This window comes from Equus asinus, chromosome 21 (genome assembly GCF_041296235.1).
Source record: "Equus asinus isolate D_3611 breed Donkey chromosome 21, EquAss-T2T_v2, whole genome shotgun sequence".
In the NCBI taxonomy this organism is placed as follows: domain Eukaryota; kingdom Metazoa; phylum Chordata; class Mammalia; order Perissodactyla; family Equidae; genus Equus; species Equus asinus.
This window is the reverse complement of record NC_091810.1, coordinates 80383066-80396918: the sequence shown is the minus strand read 5'-3', so window position 1 is coordinate 80396918 and position 13853 is coordinate 80383066. Positions and strand designations below refer to the sequence as shown.

Below are 13853 nucleotides of genomic sequence, written 5' to 3'. Positions count from 1 at the left end.
TTTTCTGAACCATGCTGGGGCTTGGAAAAATCGGTGATGAAAATTCTCTCACCACCTCTCCAAGACTCTTTGTTAAGCCCTAAGCAATATCAAAAGGGACATCCTGCACAAACAAGCTTCACCACCGAGGGTCAGGGCGTGGAGAGACCAAATGGAAAGAGACAGCTCAGCAGCCTTGCACTAAAGGACAAATATTTTAGAGGCAGTGCACTCGATTATGTCAGAGAGACAAGCCCATGGCACTTTCTGGAACAGATAGATGCCACAGCCGGGTAAAAAGTTCAGTAAGTTACACTCACAGACTGCATAGCTCCCCAGGACGGAGAAGTCCAAAACGCAATTCTGTTTTATACGAGGTGAGGTCTTGTTATAACAAGAGCAGTTATCACTACAAATGTGGATTTCCGACAAATAGGGTCCTTACGGACTAAAGCAGTGCTGTCCAACAGAATCTCCTCTGATGATGGATGTGCTCTGGGTCTGTGCTGTCCAAGAGAGTAGCCACTAACCACATGTGGCCACAGAGCACTTGAAATGTGCCAGTGCACACATGGAACTGAATTTCCAATTTTATTTAAATTTTAATTAATTTGAATAAAAATAGACACACGTGGCTAGTGACTACTGAATTGGATAACGCAGGATAAGGCTTAGACCATGGTTTGGGAAAATGATCTAAGAGGTTACCACAAGAAAACCTTACATATTTTTTGACCATCTGGAAAAATACTTTCTCAGTGCCCTCTCCACTGCAAACATAAAGACAAAATTCGTAAGCTGTTACAATATCAGAAACCATGAGAGCAATGCTTCTCAAATTTTAGCATCCACCAGCCTCACCTGGAGGTCTTGCTAGAACACCGACAGGCCCACTCCCAGAGATTCTGATCCAGCAGGTCTGAACATTTCAAACAAGTACCCAGTTGATTCGGATGCCAATGGTCCAAGGCCACACTATGAGTAGCACTAGAATAAAACCTTCAACATTCAAACACCAGCATCTCCATCAAAGTGGAGATTCCTTCACTTGTCACCTTTCTGCTACACTAAAGTGTCTCTTTTTCCAAGGTACATAGTATCCTTCTCAAACGTTCTTATAAGTTTTGCTTAAAGCTATGATTATAAATGTATAACAGAATGTAAATAAACAAGGCTAACTAAGATGGCTTCTCCACATGAGATCCAAGACAGAGTGTATTTGTCGTAAATTTTGTGAGTGTTCTAATAATTACAGGGACCAGAAACACAGCACAGCTGGACTCAACCCTAACAGGACAATTCACATCCAATTCTGGCACCAGCCCTTAGAGTCAACTGAGGCTTTCTATGAAAATAACGTGATGACTTCAGGTCCAGGTCAGAGCCACAGCCTCTTCCAACAGTTCTAGAAGAGTTATCAAAAGAACATGTGTCATATTAAAGCATTTTACTTATCACTCCAAGGGCATAACCTCCTTCCACGTTCCCAAACAGAAGAAACAAACATGAAGGTGCTAGAATAAAAACAGATTTCTCCAAACATTCTCTGGTCTTTATTGTATTACCTGCAAAATCTGTTCTAGGATCAGCAGTCATTTGGGAAGATATTCTTCTTTTGAGGGTTACTTCTTTATGTCCTTTGGTCTAACTACATGAGTCACTTTAACATGAAAAGATGACCCCATCAAAAGCAATTTCCTTGGCTGCTCTTCGGAACAGCCTTCTTTCTGCTTCCTCCACACTCCCCTCTCCTAACTTTCACAAAAAAGCTTTCATCCAGAATACACTGTTGGAATGAACCAGAAGAAGAGCAAATAAAATCAGAATCCAGTACTGCCCACCATTCCCATACCACTAACCCTTCGCCCGTCTCCAAACTCTCACTGTTCTCAGTTACTGCCTTCACAAGGATTAAGAGTGATCCTTGGGTCCCAGAAATTTGGGGAGACAGGTATCGTTTCCTAGCATTTATAGAGCCCCCAGGTAGTCACACAGCACTGTGTACATCACTTCCTTAGGCTACTGAGTTATTAACGCTGTGTCTACTTCACAGACAGGAAAACTGTACTAAACTGAGGCTAAATGATTAAGATACAGTCGCAGAGAAACTCAAAGCAGGATTAAATCATTGCACTCCTTCAGCAGTGGTTCTCAACCAGGGGCAATTTTCCCCCAGAGGACACTGGCAATGTCTGGAGACATTTCTGATTGTCACAATTGTGGGGGGAGTGCTACTGGAATCTAGTGGGTAGAGGCCAGGGAGGCTGCTAAACATGCTACAATGCACAGGGCAGCCCCCACCACAAAGACTTGCCTGGCTCAGAATGTGAACAGTGCCAGGATGAGAACCCCTGCTCCTCTGGCATTTCTAGGATGACTTTTTGTGGCCCCCTAATCAATAGTTAAAGAATTGCTCCCTCTACAATTTGATCCTTGTACAGTATTTGCACCGAAACATACCAGTCGAGTGCTATTTCTGGCATGCTAGGCTCTTTAGTTACTTTTAAAATAGAAGATACATGGGAGCCACAGAGGAAAATGAGGAAAGCTAGCAAAGACCAGGTCCTTTCCTTTAAGGAGAAAACTTAGCAAAGAACAGGTCCTTTCTTTAGCAACCTCCAGGTGCTGAGCTATGGTCTGGGTCTGGCTGCTCACCTGGACTCTTCAGTTGCTGACGTGCTCTGCAGCTGCCTTTTCTCTGCTTTGCTTATCTCTAAGCACGTACATCACTCCAGAGCAGCAATGATGTATGCTTATGGGAATCTCCAGAGATCTACAGCCCCTAATTGTCTATTTTGTTCAGTAAATTGAACTCATTACTGAGCCATGGGAGGCATCGAAGGAGATCAGCCTTTCTGGATGCCCTCTGTCTGAGCCTGGGTAATGGGACATTATCTGGCAAGTATTGAAATGAGCTGCTTAAAACAACTCTCCATCCAGTTTTTCAGTGGAGTACTTTTTTAACCTCCCTCTTTCCTAACCAACTTTAGCTCTGCTTACATTTGTATTAATTATAATTTTCTCTTCAAGGAGTCTGGTTTTAGTTTACGCTCTAGAAGCTGGAAGCTCAGAAAGGATGTGATGTTCTTCCCACCCTTCTTTCCTGAACCTGCACCTGTACTCTGAGAAGGGCACACCAAACCAAGTGAATTTCTCCTCCTGGTCTCAAAAATCTTCAGCACAAATGAAAATCTAAAGCCTACTTTGATTATAATGCTCCCAATGCCCACACCCATTGCACTAGGGACTGTGAATAGTCGAGGAGTGAAACGACATGTGACTTCCAGTGACAGTGGATAAAATAAAATGGAAAGGGCAGAGCCATGTGTTTGCTAGTGCTATTAGCCACCAAGGTGGGACTCATCAACTCTCTGGAAAGCTGTTTTATTCCCGGGAAAAAAGTGATTAATGAAGGAAAAGTTAAGCAAAGTGATCCATGGAAGAGGATGCTAGAAGAGGGGAATAGGAGCCAGCAGAGCTAACAATATGATATGGCTACAAGAAAAAGACAATCAAAGGCCCTGTTCCCTTCTTTACAGTATATCTCAGAAGGACCCAACACCTCCTCCCATGTCAATCACATCCCATACAAACTCACTAAAAATTCCTGTGTTGAACTATTTCCTTGCACAGAATCCACCCCATCACCCTCATCACAGTTTTCATAACTGTTGATTTGCGTGGTGTCTATAAGTTGAATCAACAAAGGCTTTGGGAATCTTTCACAGACAGGGCACCCCACTGCACTGACTCCAAGAGGCTGGTGAGACAAGAGCCTCTATGACTTAGTAAAACCAGAAAAAATAAAATCAGAGAATGCCTTTGACTTACCCTGGAGTAGAGGGTGTGAGAGCCTTCAAACGCACTTACATCCTCACAACCCATCAGCTCTGCTGCTTTTCACCACTCACTCACTTCTGCATGTTGGATTATGACCAATCGATCACCAACTGCCAAAGAAGAAAAATGAATGTGTTAGGCCAAAGGATCTACAAGCTGAAGTCCCAAGCCACTGGTCAAGCGAGTTTGTTAGAGTCGGATAAGTGTTTAACAAGTAGACCCAAATGCACATGATACCTCAAGCTCAATAAAAGTTTATTTCTGGGTCCTGTATACATATGGACAGTGGACAGGTCAGTCAGTAGAGTGGCCCTCCACAACGCACTGATGCAGGCACTCAGGCTGACAAAAGTCCTACCATCTACAAAACAATTTCCAAGCTTACCCTAGGAGTCCTCTCCATTCCAGCCAGCCAAGGGTAGAAAACAGCATGGAAGAACTCACATGGCACACGCTCTCTCTTTTTGTGTTCTTTTCCTCAAGTGGATCACAACACTTTTCCATTTCCACTAACGTTCTGTTGGCTAGAACTCAGCCACATAGCCACAGCTAAGCCAATGGGCTGCTGGGCAGCTAGCAGTCAGTCTCTATCATACAAGGCTGGCTCTAGCCCAACCAAGAAGACAGCATTAGGTTTAGAGTTCTGGGTGAGACACTAGCACCGTAACCTTGACTTAGTTACTTAACAACTCTAAGTCTTGGCTTCCTGGTCGTCTTCTCTGTAAAACACCCTGCCTCCCTCATAGGGTCAATGTGAGACTCAAAATGAGACAAAGCAGCCCTTCTCAGACTTCAATGAGCATGCATAATTTCCAGGCATCTTGATAAAATGCAGATTCCGACTGAGCAGGTTCTGAGCGAGGCCTGAGATTCTGCATTTCTAGCAAGTTCCCAATGTACCAACGCTGCTGTTCTCTGACCACACTTTAAGTACAAAAGAGAGAAAGAATTAGAGAATATTTTTGTAAACCACAAAGTGATTTGCAGATATAAAGAATTATCCTGGCATCGACTTTAACTGATTATAAATGAATTTCCAACTAGTCAGCATTTTTAGGATATATTTAGTTTAGGGACCAGGTACAATTTCACAGGGTCACAGGATTCTGAAAATGGAAAGAATTTAAGTGGTCACGACTCTCTCCTCTGATTTTCCAGACAAGGAAACAAACTCAGACAAGTCAATGATGCCCTCAGAATCTCACATAACTCAGCAGTGTGCTGGGATTCAAATGCAGAAATTTGACTTTCTGTTATTACATAAACTCAACTGATAACCTTCTGAAGAAGGGTAATTTTTATTCTTCTGCTAAAGGAAGAACAAATACTATCCCGGCCCATACCCAAAGAGGTACCAGAAGGTGGCATTCACCAGGTTGGGTCACCATGGTACCAAATGTAGACAAGGTGTCACAGGACAGCCATCAAGAGATTTCAAGTAGATGTTCTTGAACATTGTGACGAACACAAATTAACTTCTGTACACCTTCTGGTAAAAACAAGAATTTTTATTTTCAATATGTACAAACTGAATCACTCCTATTTGGAGATAATTTGAAAAATAGAATTTTGGATTTCAAATAGAAAAGGAAAATAAAATAAGCAGCTAAGCAGGAGCAGCCGTTTCTGTGGTAAACCCTGGGGACAAAATCTTGAAGAGACTCAAGACTTTCTCCCCCTGACGTGTAAATTATTTTGCATCTTCGCGATCATCGTGGGTCCTAGGAGTCTATAGTAAAATGTGAAATGTAGGACCTCTGAAGTGAAAGAGAGGAGTCAGAAACCCCAAGTCATGAGTCAGAAAGGCACTGACTATCTGAAACTCAAACCAGACTGGGGGAGAGGGAAGCCTCTTAGTATGCATGTCATCTCCAATAAAGCAACGTGAATTTGAAAGTGTTTTAGTGAAACTACAGAGTACTTATTGAGCGAGGAAAGATGAATGGAAATCAATACTTGCATATCCATTATTAATTTAAGATGGGTAAAATGCTATTATTAGCATCTTCATTTAGCATGTAATTTTAAACATTTTAATAAAGATTAAATGTTCTAAGAACTTCTACAGGTTTACTTCTGTAGTCCACCCCCCAAGCCTTTTCCAGCACAGTGTCTTTAGCTTCTCAAAAATTCTCCCATCTTGGCAATTTTCCACAACCTACTCTAGAATTTTTACCCTATTTTTGTGCCATGGACCTCTTTGTTGAAGCCAAAGGACCTCCTTCTCAGAATGTTTTAAATGTATAAGATAAAATATATAAGATTACAAAGGAAGCCAATTACATAGAAATACTCCTCTATCTACACAGACCTCAGAGTTCCAGGACCCAATTTAAGAACATCTGATTGGGGAATGACTCTTCTAGGATGATGAAAGCTTTCTCTTACAGGAAACAGTATGCAGAAAAGTTTTAAAAAACCAAAGAGGCACAGTAAAGAATCATCAAGATCAGTCAGTGAAGAATGAGCTGCAAAGAAAAGCCCGACCTTGAATTTCTGCCCAAACTCAATGCTATTCATACTGTGGCTTTAAAATCCTCCATTAAGGAATTACTCAGAATTTTCTTGGCTCCAGCCCTGTAGACACAGCATATTCTGAGTCCTGATTGCAGGTGAAGAAAGGCAGCATTGGAGGAGAGAAAACTGAGATGAGTCCGAGCTTGGGTCCTAGTTCTCTAAGTAATTCACTGCCACTAACTAGTTGTGTTAGCTTGGTCAAGTCACTCAGCTCTGAATTGAAATTCCCTGTCTACAGAATAAGAAGGTTGAGTTAAATTATCTCTAGGGTTTCTTCCGACTCTGAATCATTACAATTCTGAGACAATACACAATCATTTCTCCAGGAAGAAATATTAGTGAGATTTCTTTTTACCCCAGGCTCACAGTATGAAAATACCTTCTAGATGAGAATTTTTCACAGGCTTCAGAAATACCTTATGAGCATCACCTAGCCATAGAATGATTGCCTCGGAAGGGATTTTAAGAGACATGCGCCACCTCAGCGATCCCAGTGACCAGGTGAGGAAATTCAGGTTCAGAAAGGCAAGGAGATTTACCTGAGGTCACATAACAAGGCAATGTTAATGGACTGTTGTGACTACTGCCATATAGCACCGGCAGGATTTTAGGATTCGGCATTGGCAGTGAAAACCAGCTCAGCAGTTCACTTGAAGAGAGACAGAAATAAACGTCAAACAAGCTGAGCCATAGGATGGGAAGAGCACAAGGAAGCAGGTGACTGGGGTAATGACACCAGAGGCAGCGTCCTATCCCTCAGGCAGGGTCAAAACTGAGGCCTCCACATACACTGTAACCATTTAACCACTGGCCACAGCACCCACCCCCTTAAATATCATGGCTGCAAAATCCATCTCGAAGAGCAGTTAAGAACAAAGAACAGCTACTTCAAAAGAGGGGAGTGGATGAATGAATCCTGGCTAGTAAGGTCAATAAAACCAAAGTGCAAGATTTGGATTGTTAATACTGTCTTGAAAGGACAGCATTTAGCTAAGAAAATCTTAAAATACTTGTTAGGAATTTTCAAGTTTTAGAAGAAACTGATTCAGAATAACTTTGACCCACCTTCTGTGGATAGCCCTAAAGTACAGTAATTACTTAACCAGCATTATTTTTACTAATATGCTCACCACTATCTTCAGAGCATATAATTATTGGATATTGACCAGGTTTAAAAGTCACATGTAGGGGCCGGCCTGGTGGAAGAATGGGTTCACAGGTTCGGATCCCAGGCATAGACCTACACACCGCCCATCAGGTGATACTGTGACAGCATCCCGCATACAAAACAGAGGAAGACTGCCACAGATGTTAGTTCAGCGACAATATTCTTCAAGCAAAAAGAGAAGAGTGGCAACAGATGTTAGCTCAGGGCCAGTCTTCCTCACCAAACAAATATATAATAAATAAAATAAAAATTAAAGAAATAAAAAGATTAAGACCAAAAATAAGTCACAGGTATATTTCCATCGTCCCCTCTACATGTGTAGACTAGTTTTACATGCAAAGAAATAAAAACTATGAAGTTGTTGGGAATTTTGATCAGACCATAATTTCAACCTCATGTTCAATTAACAACATGTATGCCAAGTGTTTTCAAAACCTGGGCTATGATGTTTAATTGTCAGTTTACCCTCTGCCTTCTCCCCTACACACACCCAACAAAGTAATCACATCCATTCCTCAATCCCCACAACACACGTTATTCCCACCTTACATGAACAGTTCTGGCTTTGGCAACTATTTTTTTCAGATACTTTTTGACTGAGAGCTGACACAGCCTTTCAAAGTCCTCTAGACTAGAGGCGACACACTGGTCTGCCAGCTCCCTAGTTCACCTCCTCCAGGAATTCCCAGAGACAGCAGTGCCATCTACTGGTAGGGAGGGCACAACTTATTTTCTGGAAGCCTGTGGGTGACTTGAGCCAAGGAGCTGAAAGAATGGGAGCCTAGATTTGTGTCTTTGTCAGCCTTTCTTTTCCAGAGCACATTACAAGCATATAACAGATACTGACAATCTGAGACAGAGAACCGCCACAGGAGCCTCCATCGTGAAGGGCAGGTCCTCTGGAAGCCATATAAAGCCCCGCCAGCCTAGCCACTAACGAGGCAGCTCTGCGTGGAAATGCCTCCTCAAGGCTCCAAAGGCAAGCAGCAGAGCCTCACTGAATTAAACTTGTCCTGGCTCTCTTCTCCCCCCAGTGCTTCCGTATCAGGTGATCTCACCCATGTCCCCATCTGTGGCAATGTTATCCAGTTCTATCTTACAGTAAGTGTCCTGGGGAAAGTGCCCAGACCCCTCTCAACGTGAAGGCTCTTATATTTACACAATGTGACACAGATCCTGCTCAAAGGACACTACTGCTTAGGTATGCAGGTCGGACTCTAATCTCTCTCATTCGCTCTCCGTCCTCCCCGTCCCTGACCCAGGGGACAGAAACGACAGAAAGGAAATGATTCTGTTGTTGCTTTGAAAGTAACACTAGTGGGCTTTTATTGAATCAGAGAATAAACCCTTGTCCTGTGAGTCACTGAGGTACACTGCTTCCCTCAAGATGAACTAAGCCTGCCAATCTTTGTTTCCCCTAAGTAATCTCGGGTCTCTCAACCTTTTCAAAACCCCTGCCTCCCTTCCAGAAGCTAAACATAAACATTGCACGCCCTTTGTGTAGTTTATATAAAATGACATTTTTCTCTCAAAACATACAAGCATATACCTTTTCAAACTGTACCACCTACCCCACCCTCAGAATTCCCTCCTCCCCCCATTGTACACCAGCTAAAAACCAAATTACTGACAAATTTTTAAGTGATTCCCGTTAATTTCCTTTACGTTACAATCTATATTTCTCTTTGCTAGGGTCATTTGTTATGGTCCCAACAAGCTTTGCAGCAACTTCTTTTACTTTCATTCACCTCAGAAAACCACCGAAAGTTGATTTGCCACAGGTGATAAATGTTAGTTCTGATTCCCCCTAACAAATTTAAGTGTTCCCTCTTCAATTTGTTTTAACTTGCCAAGTAAATTAATTTCTTAGCAAGCACAGACATTTCATACGCATGAGGTGTGTCTTACACATTTAAAAATTCACACTGTTTCCTAAAGAAACAAAACTTTGTAGGGAGAAGGTAAGAGCAAGAAGGGGCTTTGAAGGGGCATCCGGATGCCTCTGAGGACTCAGGTGGAGAGATTCTTGTCCACTTGCTACCAGAATAAGTTCTAAATGGATGACAGCAAAACTCCAGAATACAGTAAAATCTTCCTAATGACAGTTAGTTGAATAATTTCTTACCAAGTAGACTACCAGATACATCCAACAAATTAGTTAAGTACTGGAAAACTGAAGGGCCTTTTCATATTTCATTATAAGACGTCCAGGATGCCCTTGCTGTTGCAGGTCCAGGGAAATGGAGGAGGAGAGAGAGGCACGCGATGCCTCGCATCCACCCCCCCTCTTCAACTATGACTTAAAGTAGACATCCCCCCACCCGGCCCCAACACTTACACCGCTTTGGGCATCCAAATGGTCTTCTTTACACAAGCACTTTTCAAACTAAAGAGGTCGGAACAGGTGTGATTTAGACCCTACTGTCCCTTCTTCCTACAGCCCATTATCACGCTGATAATAAGGAAGCGCCAGCAGCCCCAGAAAACCCCCAGTTTACAGAGATTACCACCACCTCCCACCCAGCCACCCCACCCCAAAACCCATTTCTTCTTGAAAAAGAATCTCCTGTGATGGTCTGGTCTGCAGTTCACTGCAGGCATTTCCCTCCTCCCCATTCACCAGTCATCAGTTTCGCTGTATCTGTAATTCCTTTTTGTAGCCTCTCATTGAGACCTGCTCCACCAGTGCCCAAGTGCTTAAAAAAAAAAATTTTTTTTTTCGCCTCTTAACGAATTTCTGGATTTCTTCGGCAGGCTGAAAGCGTTCAATTTCGGTGCAACTCCGGCCCGAGAGCCCGCGGCCGGGTTCCGGGAAGCCCCCCACGGGCGGCACCCGGCTCGTCCGCCGGGCAGCCCCCACCCCGCCCGCACGGCTGCGCTCCCCGCCGCCGGATTAGTTCGAGTCCCGCGGCTTGGCCAAAGTGACACTACATTTTTTTCTTCGTTCTCACATGTGACAGGTCCCACCGCATTAAAGCCCTGGTCTGGCGCCCGTGACGCCCACGTCTTCCCCGCGCTCAACCTTTACCTGGGGAGGGGGCCGATGCCAGCAGCCCTCCCGGCGGGAAACAAAGGCGGAGGCGAGGCTGCCAGGTGGGCAACTCCCCTCGGGTGCACCCGCCACTGCGGGGAGGAAAACGGGGAGGTGCAGTAGGGGGTAAGAAAAGGGAAACCGAGGCACCGAGGAGGGTGGCTGAGCTCGGATCTGCATAGCCCTCCAAAACGGGGCTCCTCGGGCAGGCGGCCCCAGACCTTGCCCGCCCCGCTAGCCCCGCGAGCCCCGCCTGCCCCTGCCCACCCTGCTCGCCCGCGCTCGCCCGCGGAGGGGCAGGGGGCCGCCCCGCGGCTGCGCTCACCTCTGGAGAAGCGCTCCGGCTCCCTCCGACGGCTCGGGAGAAAGCCCCGCCGCTCGCGCTCGCGCACGCGCAGCCGCGCTCTCGTGCTTTCGCGCCCCCGCGCGCGCCCGTCAGACCGGGCTTTGGCCCTCCCCTGCCCTGTCCGTCAGCGTCCGCGAGAGCCAATCCGGGAGCACGGGAGGCCCAGCGCCGGTCACGTGGTCGGACCAGCCAATCACCAAATTGCCCTCGGCAGCGCCCGCTCCGATGTCCCTAGGGGTTCGGTTGCTACCGAGTGGAGCGAGTGCGAGGTGTGCACAAAGGCTTGAGTCTCTGTTTTCGGGGACTGAGGGGCGCTCGATTGATCAATTGCTAGGTCACTTGATATCTCGAATTCTAAACATAAGTAGAAAGCACCTGGATATCTTGTCAAAAGGAGGATTCTGATCCAGTAAATGTGAGATGGGGACCTGAGAGTCTGTCTTTCTAACAAGCTCCGGGTGGTGATGATGATGCTCCTGGGCTAAAGACCACGCTTTGAGTAGCAAGATTTTAGAGGCAGTTGTCAGAAAATGTGGTTATCGCTCCTGCTCTATGTTATCTGAAAGTTTCTAGACCTTTTCTTTTCCTTCCTCCAGTGATGGGAAGCATTTTAGTTACTGACTAAACATGGGGTGCCCTGATGACGCTCATAGTTTGGTCACCAGCCGAGGGAAGGCGTGTTTAACTCTCACATCGTGCATCCTTCGTCTATGGGGCAGCAACCTGTGCCAATTTGGTGGTTGAAGTGTGGAAACTAGAAGTGGGGACTGAATGCTCCTCATAGAGAACACTAGGTCATCTGAAGTATCAGGCATGCGTGTCTGAGTGGCACTGTGCTATACTCTTGGCCAGAGAAGCAACATAAGTTGTTTCTGCTTTCTGGAAACTTACACTCTCAAAGAACTACACGGGCAAAGAAGAAGCATATGGGTCACATATAGGTCACAGCATCTTGGGCAATTCAGGCATAAGCCAGAGAGGTTGCAAGGTAACCTATCTTGGGGATCTTAAAAATTGTCCAGATGTCCTTCTGTCAGTAATTCCAGAGTCTGGAAGTCAGGAAGCCCAGTGCCTCTGCCATCTCTCGAACTTGACCTAAACCTAAGTATTTGTAAATGGGCCAGCTAGAACCTGTTTTCAGCATAGCTAAGCTCTTATTATCCAAGAGGGTACCAAAGTGATTCAAAGGTCTGGGTGCTAAATTCTCCAAAATCTTCTTCCCCCAGCTCCTCAGACTATGTGGCATGACACTGCTTCACGCAGTTTTCTCTCACTCTTCATCAGGGTGATCAAACTGCCACTTAGAGAAAACTTCACTCTTGTCAGTGTGTTTTGGGCTCTCTGGCTTATCAGCCTCAGAAGTGAAGCACACTTAGCAATCTCAGACATTCTCTGCCACAGTGTCTCTATCAGAGATGGCATAGCACAAGATTCAGAGTTTCAGGGAACACATTGAGTGTAGCACAACAACGGTTCTGGCTACAGCAGGAGTCAAGAAATGTCTAATCAAGAAAAATATCGTTGAAAATCTCAAAGTTTCTTTTGCTATCATTAAACTAGTGGTTCTCAGGCTTGGCTGCACAATAAATCTTTTAAGGAAATATATTTTGGGACCCTGTGCCTAGAGATTCGGATTGGGGTGAGGAATACAGCCTGGACAACTACAGGTTTAAAAAGTTGCACAGGTGATTTTTATGCAGCCATGCTTGAGAACACCTGTACAAGCTGATAGATCGAGGGACTCATTCTCTAACAAGGAAAATCAACTCTGTGGCACAAATTACTAATGACATAGACTCTGAAAACAGAAGAAAGTTTCTGAATAATTTGTGAGACTAGATTTTAAAAAAAAAGGAAACTCCAAAAATAATTCACAGGTCATAAGTACTTCAAAGACCCTTCAGTGAAACAAATTGAAAAGCCAGGTCCACGACTAGGTCTAATTCCGGTTGATTAAGTAAATATTTCAACAAGAACCTATTACCTTTTGTTAACCACACCAAACTGATCAACTCTCTGGTGATATCTTCGCTTCTTTTATGCCCTTCTTAACTAAAAGCAAATTTCTATGTGAAATAGAGTAACTCTATTAAGAGTTACTCTCTGAGGCTTTTCCCAAAGCGTGCAACAGAATCGCCTGGAGCACTTGTTAAAATGCAGATCCCCAGCCCTGCACCCAACCTCCTCTCACCTTTCCCCTGTAACAATTCTGAAGCCAACACTGGTTAAAATCTGAGTCCAACTTGTACCTCCTGATACAGAACATCTACATGTAGGGAAACTCTTATGTAAAATGCTGTGCTATTAGTTTAGTTTGCCATGCTCACTAAATAATGGAGGTGAGTTTATTTTAAAGAATTCCAAGAAGTTCTCAACTCTCTTTACTGGAGTTTTATCAAATTCTGTTATTTTGCAAGATAAAGTGATTAGTGCCTGGATCTTAGAAAACTATTGCTGTGCAGAGTTTTTCTACTGAGTGATATTTGCTGTAGTGGAGTATGACCCAGTTTTTAACTGAATTAGTGGGGTCCCCAGAACACTCTGCCAACACCCGCCATCCTGCTCAAAAGTGACTTTATTTGCCACATCAGAAATATGGAAGCGCAAAGTGTAAGCCTGCAGACTAGCTTCCCTCCTGCTCTGACACTTTTAAAAATATATTTCACAGCATTCAAAGAGGGGAGAAATTTTTCTCACTGCGTAAACTTGTAGCTTTATCTACTGGGTAAAATAAGGACAGTTTTCACTGACGTTTAACTAGCATGAGTAATTTAAATTTTTGAGCAGAAAAAAACATTAATTTTTCTCTTTGTGAGTGTCATCATTACAAAAAGAGGCAATAGGAAACAAAGAGATTCTTGCTTGAGGATAAGAATTTGAAAAAAGAACATCCAGGCTGTCATTCATCTCCTGTTTCTCAGTCTGCTTGTCTCACATATGTAACCTGGCTATCCTATCTCGGGAAATAGATA

General features: G+C 44.2%; 1 protein-coding gene across 6 annotated transcripts in view; it reads right to left on the bottom strand.

Annotated features, from left to right (window-relative positions):
- TMEM108 (transmembrane protein 108) overlaps positions 1 to 10996 on the bottom strand; it is a 335504-nt gene extending 324508 nt beyond the window's left edge. For all 6 annotated transcript variants that reach the window (XM_070493253.1, XM_070493264.1, XM_044754420.2 and 3 more), the window contains exons 1-2: positions 10861 to 10996; positions 3811 to 3929 (exon numbers count right to left, since the gene is read on the bottom strand). The gene's annotated coding sequence lies outside the window, so the exon portion shown is untranslated. The remainder of the gene's footprint in view (positions 1 to 3810; positions 3930 to 10860) is intronic.
- Positions 10997 to 13853: the final 2857 nt, after the last annotated feature.